General features: G+C 36.8%; 1 protein-coding gene across 1 annotated transcript in view; it reads left to right on the top strand.

The window, feature by feature from the left end:
• The window catches only part of luzp2 (leucine zipper protein 2), a 97672-nt gene that overhangs the window by 47018 nt on the left and 34107 nt on the right, over positions 1–16547 (top strand). The gene's annotated exons all lie outside the window — the stretch shown is intronic.

Here is a 16547-nt window from a genome sequence, read left to right as displayed (position 1 = left end):
CAGTATTATTATTATTATTAGTAGTAGTAGTAGTATTAGTAGTAGTAGTAGTATTTTTAGTATTGTTATTATTATTATTATTATTATTATTATTATTATTATTATTATTATGATTATTATTATTATTAATATTATTATTATTATTATTATTATTATTATTATTATTATTAGTAGTAGTAGTAGCATTATTATTATTATTATTTTATTATTTTATTATTATTATTATTATTATTATTATTATTAATATTATTATTATTATTAGTAGTAGTAGTAGTAGTAGCAGTATTATTATTATTATTATTATTATTATTATTATTATTATTAATATTATTATTATTATTATTAATATTATTATTATTATTATTAGTAGTAGTAGTAGTATTTTAGTATTGTTATTATTATTATTATTATTATTATTATTATTAGTAGTAGTAGTAGTAGCAGTATTATTATTATTATTATTATTATTATTATTATTATTATATTATTATTATTATTAGTAGTAGTAGTAGCAGTATTATTATTATTATTATTATTATTATTATTATTATTAATATTATTATTATTATTAGTAGTAGTAGTAGTATTATTATTATTATTATTATTATTATTATTATTATTATTATTAGTAGTAGTAGTATTTTAGTATTGTTATTATTATTTCCCCTCTAATCGATCGTCTTCTTTCCCGACATGAATATTTGTGTAGTCTGAGCTGGGAGAGATTTACTCAATACCAGTTTTAACTATACTATAATATGTATTTACATCCAGACCTGACTTTACTAACACACTTGTGGATGAATAAATCACCAAAATCTCTACAGAATCTAGTAGAACATCTTCTCAGAAGAGTGGAGCTCATTATAACAGTGAATGGAGACTAAATGTGGAATGTGATGTTTAAAAACACACACAAATCTTATAGCGGCACCTTTTGTCTATTTAGTGTATTTATGTTAAATAACTTGTCTGGTAAAGTTTATTAAATGTGTGATATTTACAGAATAAAGTGATTATTTGTGAAGAGAAAGTTCCGTGTATTCGGAGTCCGGTTCTGCACCTGATTACATCCACTAATTGGGATTTTTTTGGAGGTTCTTTATGTGTGTCATTCATGCAGATGTTTTTTCTCAAGCTGAAGCATCAGAGACGGGTTTATAGATTACATCCAGACCACTGGATTTATTTACCAACATTAAACTTTAAATGCAAAACAATTTGGGATTGAAATTGCAGACTGAAGAAGCACCACAAGAAGAAAAACACTTGTGGATTATTGATAGAGATTTTATTTCTTCAGCATGAAAACCATGGCATCTGCTTTCTCTGTAGTTTAAAGTGGAGGGTGATGTTTTTTTGGGCAACTTTTTATATATAAATCATTTTTAATAACACTTTTTATAGCCTCATGTATATGTATAATATTATAATGCATTCCTAAAGCATTATATGCTGGTGATTGGTTTATACATTTCTATAAAATGGCATTTCATCATTTTTCTCTCGGAATGCGACGATAAAATATTTTCTCATGATCTTACAGTAAACGGTGAATGTTTGAGGCATGAATGAGACTCTATAGCCTTTAAATCAAAATAAAAAAGAAAGGATGGGATTTTATAAGATATTTCAGTTTGTTTTGCATTTTGTTTGAGTCAATCAGATTTAAACAATACCAATACCAATAATAATAATAATAATAAAAACAATGTTCATATTGGCAAAGCGACAATTCAATTGCGATGCTTGTAAACGTGTTTTTTCTAAGTACTTTTGTCTCTTGTGGGTGTGGCCTGTTTATTAGTTTTATAGTTCTGACAAGAAATTTTGATTTATAATTGCTGTTTTATGGTTTTTTTTTCCCCTCAATTGGTTTTTCAAAGCAAAATAACTTTTCTAGCTACAAGACACAGGTGTACTCCTGATTTGCTAATTTGCTATTATAATACCTTCCACTCTTCTGTTCTTCTGTTCCACTCTTCTGTTACAGTTACATCACTATTTCCACAAAGAAAGTTTTGCGTATTCAGAGTCGGGTTCTGCACCTGATTACATCTCATTATCTGAGCTCTTTATTCAGGTTCAGGTGTGTGTTGTTCATGCAGTTCAGTGTTCTTGAGTACAGAATTAATTTGATTCACTTTGCTTACACACAGTAAACCTTTAAATGTAACTGTTTACAAATGAACACTACACTGTTAATGCACAAATGTTTTACTGATACTTTTTACCGCTTGTAATATTTCTGTACTTCTGCTTCACCTTCTACATCCGTCTCTATAATTATAACTGTATATAATTAGAAATTCTGATTTACACTGTGTATCCTGTAGCTTTGGATAAAGGTAGAAACTATATGACATAATGAATTAAGTTCATACTCTTTCCACCAGAAGACACAACCAGATGTTATCAAAGCAGGAAACAAAATCAATGCACCGTAATTCGGTCCATTCAGTAACATTTCCTTTTTCAGTATCACAGAGCAGATGAAGGACTTTAGCCTAAATTGAACACAATGATTAGCATGTCTGAGTTGAAGCGCACCGCTGAGGGTTTAAGTCAGAGGATTGGTAAAGTCTACAGCAGGAGATCTTTCACTCCAGTAAAACATGTAATACAATGTTATATTATCTTTCTTTACTCATTAATTATCTCTATACATTACAGTACATTAGTCAATCATACAGACAATCAAATAAACAACACATTCTCTGGTGCTGGATTTTGCTCCATGTACAGACCCCATACTCACGTCAACAGAACACGGGGAAAAAACACTTTTAATATCATTATAAACATGAGTGCACTTTCTTGTAAATGACTGGGTGATACCCATGACCCTTCCTTTGTGTTTCCAGTTGTGAGCTTGTTCTCTGCTCAGTCTCAGTGTAAGTGATGTTTGCCTCCAGTGCTATTGCTCGGGTTTTCAGACAGTTTTTTTGGATTAAGATTTATGGTTTATGGGCCTGTGATCAGCAATTAATCAAATATATGATTTGGAAGTCAGAACCAACAGCAAAAAATACACACTAAAGAGATGACACAAGACAAATCCCAATACAGTTTAAATGAGATATGATGCTGAAAATAATATAATAACAGCAATTCAAACCACATTCTATAGTAAGAGAAGAACATAAATAAATCTGATATAAATATACAAATAAATTATTAAATGAGTGCAAATGTGAAATATATATTAAAATAATGCTTTTTTGCAGCACAGTGATGTTAGGAAGCTGGGGTCAGACATGATACAGTGCCCTGGAGCACAGAGGGTTAAGGGCCTTGCTCAAGGGCCACACGGGTGGCAGCTCGGCTAAACCGTGGCTTAACCCCTCGAGCTTCTGATCAGTAAGCCAGAGCCTTAAACACTGAGCTCCCACTTCCCATATAATTGGCTCTGGATTAAAAGGTCACAAGTTCAAATCCCAGCACCACTGAACTGCCACTGATGGGCCTCTGAACCAGACCATTAACCCTCAACTGTGTAGTTGCTCTGGATAAGATCATCTGACAAAATGGCAACAATGTAAATGTAAATCGTATCACAGATCAATCAGGGTTATATTTTGTATAATGTATTTTCTGACTGAAATTAATATTTGCATGTACCACAGCAGGCTTCTGAATTGCTTTCAGACACAAGTGCGAGTTACATCTGCTTTGGAATTTAGTTTACCAGGAACTATCATTTGAATATCAACATTATGTTCATTGGATGCTATTAGCTTTGGTACATATTTACATAGTTTGACTGATTCAATCTACAGAAGTCTTCACTAAATTCCATCAAAATTCATCCTCATCCTCATACAGAACCAGGAGACTGAACACACAACACGTCTGTCAGAGCAGAGCATGATACTCGGTTAACTATCCTGAAGTTGTCAAATGGTGCGATCTGAACATTCCCTGGGGAAATTATGGATTCGGCAGGTATCTACAGGAGCTCAGCTTTGCTGGAATTTAGTTTTAGGCGACAAGCTGCCATCCAGGATGAAGATACTAACCAGTCATTCTGAGATCTCTACAAAAACAATCTGGAACCTGAAGGAAAAATAGAAATGGAGCAATAAGTGTCATCAGTAAAGCAGAGGATTGGACATTCATGTTAGGATATGACTTTCATGGGAGAATGAGTAGAGATGGAGAATAGACAAGCCACTACTCCAGATCCAGGTCTTCTCAACTGGTGCTGATGAGGCTGCGTATGGAGCTATGAATTTTCCATAAGCTTCTTTTTTCCACTAACAGCTACAGGAGTGATATTGATTCACTGTGATATGAAGAAAGCACATTTTGAAAAGCACTTAGTACTTAAAGTAGATGTTTTGTACAGTTAATGAGGAGGCCACCGTTTTTTCGCCAGTTGTTTACCAGTATCTTCAGGTTCTCAGCTTTTGATGCAAGTTGGCTATAATTTGAACTTTGCTCTGTGATGAACTGAAATCTACTGCAGGGAAAATTCCTATTTTGCACCCAATGTTCCTGAGATATTCTCTGGTTTTAGATCTGTCACCACCCTGACCAGGGTAAGGTATTTATTAAGATAAATGATGCAATGAATTTCTGGCAGGCATCCATTCAGGACAAAGACAATTAGGTGAACATCTCATCATTGTAAATAATGATGAGATGAGACAAAGTTCTTGAGCAGCACTTGTAGTAAAAGACCAGAAGAACAGTAAGGTTTAGAGTATAGGGTGTGCAGTATATTACGAGGTGGCATGAAAAGGTTTGGAAACTAATAATGTAACTGGTGCTGTTCTGACTGCTTGCGTTCCCACGTCTCATCACGGACAGCAAGTTAGATCAAAAAGCGACGTGAACTTCTGTGTAAAACCGAACAAACAGCAGGAGACATTTGACGTGACGTACATCTGACATTCAGCGACTTTGCAATGCAGAAAAAATGTCTCAGGAAACTGTAGGGGTCAGCGCTAGAGCGATGGAGATCTACAGGGGACACGGGGACTAAGTGGTGCTCATTTGACATTTGAAGGTTATGCAGTGACTGCTGTACTGAGACCAGCTGCTCTGTTCTAGATTGGTCTAATTGTTATTCAACTTTTGTTCAAATTTTCAGTAGCCATGTAAAACAATCCCAGATGGTCCTGATACACATGTAAACAAATATATTCAGACCAAACGACCACTGAATTATAAGTGGCTTTAAGGAAAATAGCAGATGAAGACAAATAGATAAGTTCTACTCCTTGCATGAGGAACCAGAGAAGCTTGTGTGCATGATCTGGAATGCAGTTCTTCACTGAACCATGACTCTTCATCAAGTGGAGTTATTGTTTATTGAAGCCAGGTTCAGATTGTGGTATTTCAGCGATCTAAACTGTAACGCTGTAATGCTTCTGAATAAATCTTGTTCTACACTATATTGCCAAAAGTTTGCAGACATCTGATCATAAGTATGAGCATCACTTTAAACATTTAGTCTCAATTTGCTCTTATAAGTCACTCCACTTTTCTAGGAAGATGTTTGAGTAGATTTTGGAGTGTGCTTATGGACATTTGTGTTCATCAGCCACAAGGGTGTTAGTAAAGTCAGGAGCTCTATATTAGGCCACTTAAGATCTTCCTCTCCAAATCATGTAAAGCAGATATTCATGGAGCTGGTTCTGTTCATGTTGGAACAGGTTTGGGTTTCCAAGTTCAAGTGAGGGCAAAGTTTTATTATATCACATCCAAAGTCGTCCTGTACAATTGAGTGCCTCCAGGTTTGTGGTAACAGTTTGGAGAAGAACCACATATTAAAGGAATGGTCAGGTGTCCCAATACTTTTGGGAATATTGTGTATATAAAATTATACAGGGTTGCACAGGGAAACAGAACATTTTTGGAACCAGAAGTTGGTGACACTGGGACATTGTTTGGAACCAGTACGAGCTTAATTCAAACCCCTTGCCATGAGTTATAATAGAGTAGTGGAGTGGTGCACAACAGGCGCTCGCTGTGACGGCTTTAGAAGAACGGTGATAGTGTATAAGAAAGGGAATTTTGGCATCATTACCAGTTATGACATCATGACCGTGTCTGCTCTGCTCATTTCAAGTTGCCATTGTGAGGATCTCCGTTCTACAACAAGCATCATCAGATCTGAGTGGTGAAGTGAAGAACACTGATGATCTTCATCATGGCACCTGTTAGTGGGTGGATTTATTTATTAAGCAGCAGGTGAACATTTTGTCCTCAAAGTTGATGTTAGAAGGAAAAATGGGCGAGTGTAAGGATTTGAGTGAGTTTAATAAATTGTAACGTCTGGGTCAGAACATCTCTAAAACTGCAGCTCTTGTGGGATGTTCCTGGTCTGCAGTGGTCAGTGTCTATCAAAAGTGCTCCATGAAGGAACAGTGGTGAACCGGTGACAGGGTCATGGGGGGACAAAGCTCATTGATGCATGTGAGGAGCGAAGGCTGGTCCGTGTGGTCCGATCCAACAGACGAGCTCCTGTAGCTCAAACTGCTGAAGAAGTTCACGCTGTTGAAGATTGACGGGTCACGACTGTTTTAGCAGTAAAAAGGGGACCAACACAATATTAGGCAGGTGGTCATAATGTTATACCTGATCGCTGTAATCTCTGCGCAGACAGCACATGATAATGGCGTACTAACTGGTAATGACGAGTGGTGCATAATTGTTGGCACCCTGAACTGACGGTGTCACATCACTATCCAGTCATTTGAACTTAACTAGTTTATTGTAGCTTCAGATCAGCAGCTCTGCTGAAGGACACAGTTACACTGTGCGCCTCAGTTTCAGAATCGATGATTTCAACTGCGACACACACACACACACACACACACACACACACACATATATACACACACACACACACACACACACACACACACACACACACACACACACATGCACACACACACACACACACACACACACACACACACACACACACACACACACATATATACACACACACACACACTTCCATTCTGCTGGGAAGATGTTCCATTAGATTTCTGTGAAGATTCATGCAGCCACAAAGGTGTTAGTAAAGTCAAGCAGAAGTTGAGGAGGTTCCTGGGGTGCAGTCAGCGTTCATCCCAAAGGTGTTCGGATGTGTTAGAATTCTATAGCAGGAGATTTTCCACATCTTCCAACCTATGGAAAGCAGATCTTTATGACATCATCATGCTGGAACAGATTTGAGGAAGAACCAAATATTTCTGGAAAAATCTACACATTTTTTATTTAAATAGTATAAATGTCCTAATAGACAGACCCACATTCCTTTATTTTCAAGAATTAAGCTGAGATTAGGTTTCATAAAAAATTCTTTTTTGAGCTACAGAAGGTCGTCCTTTCGCCCGAGCTCGATCTGTCCGTCCTCATATTTTATCCGGGCAGCAGCAGTCAATACAGGTATTTCTGGCTAATGGAAAGAAATTGATTTTTAATGTTCTCTCTCGTCTCCTCATGCTGGGAATCCATGTGACACAATTACGAATCCGAGGCTGTGAATGAATCCATCACGGCTCCTCTGGGTTTTTCCGAGTCATACAGATTGTTGCCAGTTTGGGCGTAGGATTGCGTTTGGAAGATATTTCTTCTGCACAAGATCGCTCGTACAGAACGCTGACTAAAGCAGAATGCACTAATGCTTATTTATATAATTATTTTGCATTTAATTGATAAAAATAACCCTTTCTTTAGATGCTAATGAAATAATTTGTCATTAATGGAAAAGTTTAATAAGAATCCAACACAGCGGAGATACAGAAGAATATTCGGATGCTGGACGGAACACAGAACTGCACTGCAAGTTTTTACAGGCAAATAATATATTATTTATAACGTATAAATCAAAAGGTGCCTTTTAAGCCGTGCACTCTGAGTTTGCAGCTATTAGCCGGTGTCGAGAACATGGCACGCTGCACTGCCTTTGGAACAGCCGACGTCATTTTGAAATGTTCATCAGCACTATTTTTCAACTGATTGATGACATCAACAAACTGGTGTGATTTGTGGAGCTTTTAAGCCGAGCGTTCGCGATCTCACTGATGCACGGAGACGGATTTGTGTCTGTATTTACTTCCTGTTCTCCAGCTAGAGGTTTGTGGACGTTCTATATATTTATATTTACTTAATAAAATTTAGAATTTTCCTTTTAATGTCTGTTAATTCCAGAATGAATTCATTCAGAGATGTGCAAACCCAATAACTGGATTTTTATTGCTACATTTTATTAGCATAGAATTTGCTATCATTTATTTATTAGCATTTATGGAGATTTGAAAAACATCTAAAAGATCATTAAAGTGTTGAATAAAGCCCAAAATAACCCTGAAAGAAGGTTAGAGATCTGGTTAATGTTGAACAAAGAGAATAACACGAGCACTGAGGAGCATTTCTCACACATCTGTCCACCTTCACCAGAATGATATGGTAGGTGACAAGTTGGTGAATGTGTTTTGAGTCGTCTCCCAAGTGTTGCAGTTGAGCATCAGAGATCTTCATGCTGATGGAGAGCCTCAGTTTATCATTGGGAAATATCTGACCTGATATCTCAGGCTTCATTCATCAACACTTTCTCTTGTTTCTGTCTTCACTGGTCCATAAAATCACTCATCCCCTCATCCAATACTGTGCATGCATAAAAAACATAAAGATCTTTGTCCTGTGTTGTTTCTGTCTGATGTTGATTTCTTTTCTGTTTCTTTAAAATGGTGTGATGAGGTTAAAGAAATGTTTTCAGACGGACACATTAAGAGGCAAACTGTTGCTAATTCTAAGACTTGTTTGGATGCTGTAGCTCAGGTGTTAAGATGATGATGAACTTTTGATTGGAAGGTCATGGGCTTAAACTGGGCTTAAACCACCAAGCGGCCCCTTGCTGGGCCCTTGAGCATGGCCCTTAATCCTTAATTGCTCTGCTGTTTAACTGAGATATCTGTAAGTCGCTCTGCATAGAAGTGTCACCAGAAATGTAAATGAGATTTTTATTTTTTTGTTGAATGATTCACTAAAAACCCACCTATAAAACACACCTATAAATTGTCATTGTTTTTGAACATCTCTGTTCTCCCACATCACACTACAATGCAAAAATGACATTTACAAATTGTATTCATTTTTTTTGCTGGACAAAAATGAAAAATAAAAAAAAAATAGATGAATTTACAAATATATCTGAATAAAACTGAATGCAGCCAGAAGAACAGATACAATATCATTACTGACTCTGATGCAGATGAGGTTTAACAATGGAACTGCCTGAACTAGTGACTTTCCTACCATGAGTCAGAAAAGATAGATAGATAGATAGATAGATAGATAGATAGATAGATAGATAGATAGATAGACAGACAGACAGACAGACAGACAGACAGACAGACAGACAGACCCAAACCTACTCCAGCATGATAATGCTCCTGTGCACAAAGCCATCTCCATAAACATCTGCTTTCCATGTGCTGGAGTGGAAGATCTCCTGCTATAGAGATTCACTCTTTTGATCATGATTAATGTGACACCCTTGCCGCTGAATGAATCTCCACAAACCTCCACAAGCACCGGTGGAACATCTTCCCAAAAGAGTGGATGTTATTCTAACAACAAATGGAGACTCAGTGTGGAATTGGACATTTAATTATAAAACCAGTGTGTATATTGTTCTCATATTATCCATCACACTAAAGAACAAGTAGAAAAAGCACAGAACTCCTTTTAAATCATCCTTTAAGTTTACTTCAGGAGCAGGTTTGTAAATATAATATCAATAGGACACAAATAGCATCCCAATGGCTTTGTCCTGTGACTCTGTGAGCACCAGGAACAGTTTTACAACAATAAAAAAAAATGCATGTTCCTTTAATGCTGGGCAAATCCATTCCCCAGTGGCTGCAGGGTGATAATTAAATTGTGCAACCATGGCTAGCAGGGAAACATGGGAGCGCTGTACACTGCTCGATAGCAGGAGGAAGTCGATGTGCTGTTAGTATGCTTGACTGTGCACTAATGCTGTTTTCTTTCACACTGTAACACAAATTCACCCAAGTGAGGGACACATCGCCGACGTCCATGCAGGCGTCCAAATCACAACAAGCTGGCGACTCACCACTATGACCTACAGCAATTAAATAGTCTTCCACACGAATTTATTGTCCTTCATAAGTGTTCTGGTTTTTAAAGACAATTCAGTAATGTACAGGTTGCCAGATCATAATATTTTCAGTAGTCTAATGCTCAGTCAGATGCCCTCATCCAGAGCGACTTACAACTGAGCAGTTAAGTGTTAAGGGCCTTACTCAAAGCCCCAGCAGTAGCAGCTTGGAGGTGCTGGGATTAGAACTCAGAAAGAACAGGAAGGAAGAACAGTTAAATCCAAGATCAACATACAAAAGAAGGTAGAAGTCAGGAGATCAACAAACAGACCAAGGCTATTCCAAAAAACGTAAACAACAGAGGTCAATATTTACATTTACAGCATTCAGTCGACGCCGTTATCCAGACTTACTTACAATGATCTCATTTATACAACCGAGCTGTTGAGGGTTGAGGGCCTTGCTCAAGGGTCAGTGGAGCTTGATGCTGCTGGGATTTGAACTCACAACTGGGGTTGTGTTTTTTAGCATTTTGTTAACCTAGGCGAGATCCCCATTGCAGATAACATACCAGTGGAAGCATGGAGATGTTTAGGAGAGATGCAGTGGAGTTTTTAACAAGATTGTTTAACAAGATTATGGAAGGTGAGAAGATGCCTGAGGAATGGAGAAGGAGTGTGCTGGTACTGATCTTTAAGAATAAGGGAGATGTGCAGACCTGCAGTAACTACAGGGGAATAAAGTTGATCAGTCACAACATGAAGTTATGGGAAAGAGTAGTGGAAGCCAGGCTGAGAGAAGAGGTGACCATCTGTGAGCAGCAGTATGGTTTTATTCCGAGGAAGAGCACCACAGATGCATTATTTGCTTTAAAAAAAAAATTTTGTTGAGAAAAACAGGTAAATAATTTAAACTAGTGAAAGCAAGGGTGGTTCTGGATGCTGCTCACAACCAGAAGTGGAATTAATGAAGTACAAATACTTTGTTACTGTACTTCAGTAGATTTTTCTGGTATTAGTTTTTTACTTCACTATTTATTTTTCGGACATTTTACTTTCACTCATTATATTTTTAACACAAATATCTGTACTTTCTACTTACATTTTCAAACCAGAGTTTTAATCTATTTGGTGACATGATCAATATTTTATCTTCTTATTGAGCCGTTTTCAGCTCATCAACATGTTTCCTGTCATTACGCTGCTTTTTCAATCCACTGGTGGATCATCTCCTGTCTCTCACACACCACAGACGTAGACTAGTTTCTGAAGCTCACAGTGAGCAGAGCACGAGGCAGTAAGAAGTCTGGGGTTAATGTGGATGAGACAGAGGGAGTCAGTGATGAGAACATGACTAATAACAGAGACGTTTCTGATCATCTGATTATCATCTTTTTCTACATGGTGGATCTTCAGACTGGATAAGTTTATTAGGTAACAAAATTAAAAATTCGTTTTGTATTAATATATTAATTAGGGCTGTTTAAAATTAACACATTCATAATGTTAATGCAAATTCATTTTAACAGCACAAATTTCATTAACGCACGATTAACGTAGCACACATTTCTGTTTTAATGCAAAACAGGTATATTCATGCCGTCCTTCTTTACTCACAATTAAAAAACTCCCTCGAAAAATACTTTCTTTGCACCAAATCTGAAATCAGCACTAAAATCCGCCATGATGGACACATCCAACAATTTACCCTCTGGGGGTCGACAAACGCACCGGTGCGTTTTGTGGCTGTTTTTCCTCATAACTGGGAAACAAACTTATTACTCAGTCTTGTTTGATCGTACAGATAAGAGCAATACTTTATTAGAATCTGTGAAAGGTCTACTTTTATTTGTACACACTCATAATAACAACAAAATGTTGTGCTTTTGTAAAATATAGAAAACGCACAGGGGGCGCTCTCTGCCATCTCTCTTCACAGACACATAAATAAAACCCCCTGCATTTCTCCGGTATCACCTCATTAACTGTCCGTGTGGAAACATAGCCAAAGTTCAGTTTGGTGTCCTGATTATTTACGTTATTTAAAACAAGACTATTTTGTCTTCATGCTCTATGTTTGGTTTCACTAATAATAAACATGCAATAATCAGCAATATTTGTCCATGTTGATTAGAGTATTAAAATGTGCAAAGTATTAATTTAAGGTACATTTAGAACAGATACAAATACAGGGAGTAATAATGGTTACTTTTTACTGAAGTAATGTCAGAGCCCAAACTTCTTTTCTTTAACTTAAGTGAAAAAGTATAGCAACAATTTACCTTCTCAGTTATCAATTATAAATAGTGAGGCAGTATCCTCAAAACGCTCAGTATTATCATCTGAACGGAGCCGAAGTGCGTATACACGTCACAAATAAACAAAAGAACACACGGCAGGTATAAATTTATAATCTAATCAAGGCTTCAATTCAACTAGAAATGTATAAGAACCATATAATGACATGGTATGTGTGGAGGCCAGAGCTGAACCCTCACAAAATACAAAAAAACAGGAACTGTAGCTCTGCTGTTCCTATTAAAAATATATAAAATACATCATTCCAGCCACTGGGAAATATCTCGCCAATATTCGAGAAATAAAAAAAAACGAACACAGCCTTGGTGAAAAGAAAGGAGATTTTTTATTTCTGTCATATCTATAGTTTTTCTTTCCCTTTCCCAGAGGTGATGATTGTGTACTGAAACCTGCAGTAGTTTATCGGATGCACACTGCGCTCAGGGCCGGAACTCACTTTCCTAATGTATGTTTTGTGACCTCTCTCCTCCGACCTATCCATATTGGATTTTTTTTCTTTTCACCGCACATCTGGTGCAAAAAACACATCCAACTCCTGCAGGATCCAAAGCCAGCAAACAATTTATGGGTCCATATTTTGACGTAGTAAACACCAGAGCAGCGTGGAAGAGGAAAGAAAATAGAATGATATTGTGCACCGAGCAGCAGTTCTCTGAATTTATTCCAAAACATAATTACACTGAAGTCAGGTTCCAGAAAATGTAATACATTATGGAGCGTCACACAGAGGAGCAAACTCTCTGAGACGGAGGTAAAAATCTCACACTGAGCTCTGATGCTTTCCTTATTTTTGTTAATAGTTACAAAATGATTATTTTGATTGGGTATTGAGATTTGAATGGAAAGCTTCCTGACCAGGAAGTACAGGCATCAGTGAGAACGTTCTGGACTTGCTCTGTATTGTAGTGACAATTACTTCCTTACTGATTTATAACATTCCTAAATAATGCTTGAAGATTAGTTTTTGTACGATTCTTAACTAAAGAACAGCAGAGAAACAGATCCTGTATTTTTTTTCTCTTTGATTTCCTCTACATACCTGCTGTGCGTCCTTTTGTTTCTTCTTCTGAAGATTACGCTCACTTCGGCATTGTTCAGCTGATAGACCCAGGCAGAGCAGCTTCCAGGCAACAACGTGAAGTCTAACTCTGAGTCACAACTATTTTTTTGTTCAGCTGTACACGCCCATTACTGTTTAATGCACAGAGATTTAATAAAGATGTAAACATTTATTCAGTATGATTCTAATATTCATCTATGTGTATATGTATATCATATTATTTGAGCACGTTCTCTTCTTGAGAGCTTTAATCCTCTACGCAATCTTTGCACATTGATACTGTACTTTATACTACTGTGTTCCCATGTCTGCGATTTCACCCCAGACATCGAGTTAGAACAAAGAGCAAACGTGAAATTTCTGCGTGAAACCGAGCAAATCCTCCACAGAGACGTGCTTCAAGAGCCGAAGAACATCGCTGGAAGGCGACAAGAGATCAGGAACTCCAAACTTTTGATACCACCTAATATATACCATATCTTATTACCTTCTGCACCTTCTGCACATTATTCACTCTCACACCTGTACATCTGGACCCCATCCCTTTATTTAAAATACTGCTTTTTATTATAAATACGCCACTTGTGAACTTTTGGTTGGATGTTAAGTGCACTTTATTGGCTCCTTACATGTACTTTACACAAAGCTAAATCCAATCTATTCTAATCTAATCTAATCTAATACACATGCATAATAACAGACAAGGACAGCTGGAACTGAGCTCATTGTGTAAACTTCACTATGAGCTGAATAAATCAATATCCTTTAAAATCATGAGTATCAGTACATGGGAATGAGCAACTCAGTGGTTAAGATGTTGGAGATGTTTCCACATCAACAGTCTAAAGATCCATGAAATTACTGAACAACTCCAGAACTTGGAGAATGGATTTGGACTGTAATTAATATCAACAGTCTGCTACAATGTGCTCAGGACCACGGTTTACATTTAAGCGTCTATCCTTGAACACCTCAACATGATGGAACTGTAATGAATGGACACAAGTCTGGTTCCTCTTCAGGTTTGTACCTCATGAAGGCTCAGGGAGATTTTTCTTCACCACAGTCACCACTGGATTATTAATTAGGGATGAATTTAAAGAAACACACTTATAGGCACTAAACATAAACATTCTTTTATAACTGCTTTATCTCTGTAAAGCTGCTTTGAGACACTGTCTGTTGTTAAAAGAGCTTTATAAATAAAGCTGAATACGAGCGCCTGCCAAATGCCACAAATGTAAGTGTGAAGATTTGGAGTCCATGCTGGCGTTTGTGGTGTCTGATGGGAAATGAGTCCAGTGGGACCTGATACACTGATATATTGTATAACAGGGTCCTCAACCACCAGGCCACAGACTGGTACCGACCTGTGGATCATTTGGTAACGAGTCCCACAGAAACAATGTTTTAATTAAATTTTATTTCCATTTTATTGACTTTTCTGGTCTTCAGGCTGTTTTTTATTATTATTATCATCATCATTTTTGCTTATTCCAATTTCAGCCACTTTTATTTTTTATTTTTTTGTCTATGCAAGAATCTCCTACTGATTCTGCATTATAGTAAATCCTGTTCTCATTATTTCTGTAATTAAAATTAATAATTCAATCATGTAATAATAATAATAATAAGAATTTTATGATAATTTATTTATTATAATTTTTATATTTTATTGCGCGTGACATTATACGGACCACAGACACAAAAAAGGTTGGGGATCACTACCATATAATAATAATATATATACAATAAAACAAAGCAGTCAAGATTTTTATGGTGCGAATAAAACGCATGCCAGAAACACCCATGACAGAAACCTGGAATAATTTCATTCTCAAGTGATGGAAATCAGACACCTATGGCGTCTTTATGAATAAATAACACGTCTATGAGTGTATGCTGTGACACATTTTGTTTATGTGTGAGGAACGTGTGTGTGTGTGTGTGTGTGTGTGTGTGTGTGTGTGTGTGTGTCTGTGTGTGTGTGTGTGTGTGTGTGTGTGTGTGTGTGTGTGTGCGTGTGTGTGTAAGTGAGCTGCCAATTCTCCCCTGGAAATCCCATCAGTCCTGAGGATCCATGAGCTCGATATAAACACGACCACATGCTGCTCTGCTCATAAAACATCACCGCGACACCAGGAGCACAAACGACAAACCCGGTTTTAGTAGAAGTTCATTTTCTATGTGAAGATCGAGAAATGTTGCTGTTTACATCAAGGTTATTTTGCTGTTTCTCTTTTTTTTTTGCTTTGTCCACCTTGTATATAACATATAAATATTCTGGTCACTTTACAGTCATAATGACTTGGTTAATAGATTGTTAATGGTCTTATCCCTTTAATTCTTAAGTTCTGTAAAGCTGCTTTGTGACAATGTCCATTGTGTGTCCTCATAAACTTTTCATTTACATAAACACACCCTAATTTATTCACATAACCTCTTAATTACATAAACCCGCCCTAATTTACTCTTATAAACTTCTTATTTACATAAACATGGCTTATTTTACCTTCATAAACTTTACATTTACATAAACCTGACCTAATTTACTAATATAAACTTCTTATTTACATAAACCCGCCCCAATTTAACTTCATAAACTTCTCATATACATAAACCCACCCCAATTTACCCATATAGACTTCTCATTTACATAAAACCGATGTTTTATGCGTTTATGCGTTTGTGGGAAAAACACATATGGCAGAAAAATATCAAATCTAAATATGTCTGGAAAAGTGATGGATTATGTGTATGAGTTTGTTTGTTGTAAACGGAATAAGCTGTTACTATGGAAACAATAACGTGCCACTGTGAGTGCTGATCAGAACCAATCAGAACCAGCTGTGCATTCTAATAAAATAACGTAGGAAACGTGACAAGCATGACTTTGTGACACATCAGATTTTATTACAACATGTTTCCCGTCTTCAGCGTGACACGAGAGATCAGAGCAGTTTGATTCAGCATCAGTGTTAATAACCCGCTTCAGCTTTGACCCGTGACACGCCGTCACCTCAGACGTCTAACGAATAGCAACTCGTTTCCACTCTCAGGCATCAGCGGTGACTCAGAGCGAGA

Source organism: Silurus meridionalis, chromosome 13, assembly GCF_014805685.1.
Source record: "Silurus meridionalis isolate SWU-2019-XX chromosome 13, ASM1480568v1, whole genome shotgun sequence".
NCBI lineage: Eukaryota > Metazoa > Chordata > Actinopteri > Siluriformes > Siluridae > Silurus > Silurus meridionalis.
Note: the sequence above shows the minus strand (reverse complement) of the source record. Positions and strands in the feature narration are given on the sequence as shown.